The 4,719-nt window shown below is 41.2% G+C and overlaps 1 long non-coding RNA gene across 1 annotated transcript; it reads right to left on the bottom strand.

The window, feature by feature from the left end:
* Nucleotides 1-224: 224 nt before the first annotated feature.
* Nucleotides 225-2,260, bottom strand: LOC308479411. The gene is made up of 3 exons (XR_013987666.1): nt 2,196-2,260; nt 1,324-1,396; nt 225-600 (listed from the first exon to the last, which is right to left on the bottom strand). It is a non-coding gene; the product is annotated as an uncharacterized lncRNA (long non-coding RNA).
* Between the last annotated feature and the right edge of the window lie 2,459 nt (nt 2,261-4,719).

Below are 4,719 nucleotides of genomic sequence, written 5' to 3' on the forward strand. Positions count from 1 at the left end.
ATTTCCCCTCTACATTGCCTCCCCACCCCCCACCCAGAGACTGATCAGGTTTTCTCCATTATTGCTGTTTACCTAACAAGAGAAGGCTAAAAACATGTAAACAGGAACAACTATACTTTATGGTAAATGCTATAGTTCTTCCCAGTAAGACCGTGTGTGTGCCTTTTGCCTGTACTTGAGTCATTCTCTTTCCATGCAGGCAAAATAATTAGGATAGCAAGATCAACGGTTGTGACATTTTTTTATTTGCACTACCAACTGTGTGATATCAGAAAGTAATCTCTTATTACAGTTCAGATATTTGAGTGGAAGAAATTATTGATAGCTCTAATGTAGCTTTGCTTTTATTATTCTGTTCATGTTTTGACATGTGGTGAACATATTTTCCTCTCCTTTCATTCTCACCCCCCTCCCTGCCTGTTTCTCTTTTGTCATTAAGGTGCTAGATTCTCTGTGGGATGCAGGGTGTATAGTCTGACTCAGGAAGCCGATTTCTGGAAGTATGGGCTGAAAACTTTGTTAAGAGTTTCCTGTGCAAACCTTTCCGGTGAGAAGAAGTCAAGGTAGCAAAGGGAAATTCCTCTTGGGCTGCAGCCAGATCTACAAGGAGTGGATAAAACACTAAAATGTAATACAGTCATACCTTGGAAGTTGAACAGAATCCGTTTCGGAAGTCTGTTCAACTTCTTAAACATTCAGAAAACCAAAGCACAGCTTCCGATTGGCTGCAGGAAGCTCCTGCAGCCAATCGGAAGCAGCGGAAGCCCTGTCAGACATTTGGGGTCCAAAGAACGTTCACAAACCGGAACACTCACTTTGGGGGTTGTGGCATTTGGGAGTCAAAATGTCCACGTACCAAGGTGTTCGGGATCCCAGGTATGACTGTACTAGAGCTGATATCCACACCAAAATATTTGGGTTGTGTATCCAACAAAGTCACCTTATTCACGCATTGACTTCTGCTTGTGCAGTATTACTTGCTTTCTCTCTCTCTCTTCTCCCTGGGTGCTCTCTGTTTTGTGTTTCCTCCTAGCCTTCTTAAGCAGATTTGAGGGGGTGCACATGGGGAGAGGAGAGGGAATGGAGATTCCTTTGTACAAGCAGAATTAAATACATAATTAAATCTGGCTTGGCTTTTCTGAACTTCTGATAACTCCATGCATTTCCATGACTATATTACCTTGGACTTTCTGCATTCAAGAAAAAAAATAAATGAAATGTTGTTCTTATATTTGTATGTATCAGGGAACCAGAGGACTAGAAGAGGAACAGACAGTTGGAGGCCAAGGGAAAAATAAATTCAAAGCTGCAATGTTGACTTACCAATTGGGTGACCTTTCTGAAGCCATCATTGTGGGCACCACCAGCCCTGATATTGAAGTGCAGTTCACATTTTCTATGAGAATAAAAGAGAATGCAAAACAAAAAGGGGGGAAAGGGAAAGTCTGTGTCACATTCAATTTGTTGCTTAGCAATACAGTAAGGTTATGCTATTGTTGAAAGGGGTCAGTACTATTATACGAAAGAGCACAACTGCGAATTTTGCAGAAAGATCCTGTGTTCTCTGTGGGATAGCGCGTACATTAATATGTTTTGTGCATCTCTTGGTATATAGCATCATGACTAGCTATTCAGACCAGGTCCCAGTCATGTCTTCCCTTATCCTTTGGATATGGTTAGGTCAGGAATGAGAAACAAACAATCACACCTGGATGAAAAGAATGAACAGTACAGTGATTTCTTCAATGAGAATTGCTCATTAAGCCGTCAATCAGAGCCACGTGGGTAACCAAATTCAGCAATGGCAACAATGAGCACCATGAGCTGGGCTGTTGTGGGGACTTTTTAGCCGACCCTTCAAGCATTTTCCTAATACAAAAGTTCCCAGTATAATCCAGCTTGGAATGAAAAGCCAAACCAGCCAATTTCCTGCAAAAGATCCCTTTGTGAAGCCTGATTCCCTAAACACTACAGAGAAATGAATAATATGTTCTGTTGGTACAAGTCAAACATCAGACAACTTCCCCCTTTTCTGAAAAAATGGAATTCCAAAACTGCACAAGTAGTACATGTACTGGGAGCCAGGGGAAACGTCTATGGCCCACTGTGTTTGATTTTCCATGGTGCCATGGCCATGTAAACACAGCATCTGACTTAGGCTTTGCCTCTTGAGCTAAAATTTTAAAGTGCTTCACCTGGAAATGAGAAAAGAAACCTGGATTCTTATCATTGAGCTGAGGTACATGGTAGGCAATGAAAAGAATGTTGTGATTATGGAACTGATGCACAAAAGCCTAGAATTTCTTCAGAACTCTTAGGGCACGATTCACTTAAAGAGCCACATCAGTGGAAGCCCTGCATAAGGGCTTCCATGTGTGTAATGGGGCTTTCCCCCTCTGCTCCCTCTATGTACACCCTCTACCCCTGAAATTGGTTCAGGAGTGGGAGAACCCCCAGAGGAGGAAGTGTGCAGGGGGAGGCGAGTGTTGATCATTGCATCTGGCAAGCTGATATGCTAGTGTAGATGGAATGTTGAATTTCATCTTTGGTGTTTTGAATGGCAAGTAATTCTTAACCTATACATATCCTTGGGTATCATACCAAAATATTATCTGCAAAAACGTCAGCCCAGATGTGAACTGCAAGTATTAGTGAGTGATTTTTATTTTTATTTTAAATAAGAACATCAAGTTCCTGGTAACTCCATTAGCTTTCCTGGTGTCATACCACTGCTCAGTACATCAGGTACCCTGGAAATAGACACCTGCATCCAGCACCAGCACCAGCATTTGAATGAGTCTGCAGCAGCTCAACTTCAAGAAAAATAATACTATCTGCAAAAAGAAAGTGTGATTGCACAGGAATGTAGACAAATAAGATCCCAAGTAAATGATGTTGGGCGTGCCAAAGAAGCATCCCAAATGTGTTTTGTTTTTTTTTTATAAAAAAGAAGCTGTGCCTAGGGCAACAACCTTGCAGGCTAAATTCAAATGAAAAACTAAAACGCACCTCTGTCAATGATATTTTATCCTGTATAGCACATGGTAACCTAATCCTTAAACCAGACAACTTTGAATAAGGCAAACAGTAGTGCTGAACCAGTAATTTCAATTTGACACCCAGGAACTTTAAGACAGAAAAAGGTCCTCAGATTTTTTCCCCCAGGGGGCAGAGGAAATCCAAATTCCTCTGCCAATTTACCCAGTGGATGCATGAGATCTAAATACATACCTGACTTCATCTTACCAGCAGAGAAAAGTTTCAAATAATGAGTGCCTTCAGAAGAAAAATTGAATACAGTCGTACCTTGGCAGTCGAACAGAATCCATTCCACAAGTCCATTCGACTTCCAAAACCTTCAGAAACTAAAGTGCAGCTTCTGATTGGCTGCAGGAACTTCCTGCAGCCAATCAGAAGCTGAGGAAGCCCCGTTGGATGTTCGGCTTCCAAAAATAGTTTGCAAACTGGAACATTCACTTTCAGATTAGAGATATTTGGGAGCCAAAACGTATGAGAACTAAGCTGTTCAAAAACCAAGGGACGACTGTTGATTGAAATAATCAGGATGAATAGGAAGAAGACATAAAGCATATTTAATGTCACACATGCCCAGAAGCACATTCTGACCACAGTGAGGTACCATGTGTGCAACTGTTTCAATGGAAGCAAAGGTGACACAGCAGGGTAAGACAAGTGATGAATGTTGAAATTTCACAGGAAATGTTTTGGAACAACTCCAAACAGAGATATCTTAAGATATCCTAAAGAAAGAACAATGAAAGGACTAGAAAACTGATCCTCCCATCTCTCTTGCTAGTTTTGAATGGACAGCGTCTTGAATCTCAGACCTCAAATTCCAAGACATTATATGAACCCTGGGCTCTTCATAAGGAATCCAAAAACCCACGAGAAAAGACCTGAACTAAATAGGTTGTTGCCACTGTACTGAGTTAGTTTCCCAAGACACAGATAAGCTTATCAACCCTACCTCCTTCCATGGAATATTCCAGGCCAGGGAAGGGTTCAAGACAGCTCTCCTTCTAAAGTTTTCATTATACCTGAGCCACATGGAAACTGGGGGCACATCCACACCATATATTTAAAGTAGTATAATGCCACTTTAAACAGTTGTGACTTCCCCCAAAGAATGCTGGGAACTGTAGTTTGTTGAGGGTGCTGGAGCTGTTAGGAGAATCCCCTATTCCCCTCAGAGAGCTACAGTTCCCAAAGTGGATTAACAATCAATTCCTCTTCTCTGAGAATGCTGAAACTTGTAGTTCTCAGCATTCTTGACAAACCACAGTTCCCAGGATTCTTTGAAGGAAACCATGACTGTTGAAGTATATTATTAATTAAAGTGTACGGTGTGGATGTGTGGCCCAGGTATTCAGAATCCCCCAACTCACTGTGAATAATATCTGCTACTTCACCAATGCTGGGTTCCTTTTCAGTTGTAAAATTACATCTGTATAAATGGTGTAACTGGACAACCATTTACCCCAGTTTCTACTTTCACGCTTATCTGTTCTTTTTCTTGGGATTCAGTAGAGTGCTTTTCTTTAGACTCAGGCTCAGAAAATAGCAGAGAGAGAAAGATAACTCTATTCCTATAATATTTTATTTTTAGTTGTTGCGAGCAAGTAATCACCTATAAAGCCAGTTTCCTCATATGGTTACTCCCCCCTGTCCCATAAACAAATGTTATAGACCTGACATGGA

This window comes from Podarcis pityusensis, assembly GCF_964106645.2.
Source record: "Podarcis pityusensis genome assembly, chromosome: 1".
Classification (NCBI taxonomy): Eukaryota; Metazoa; Chordata; class Lepidosauria; order Squamata; family Lacertidae; genus Podarcis; species Podarcis pityusensis.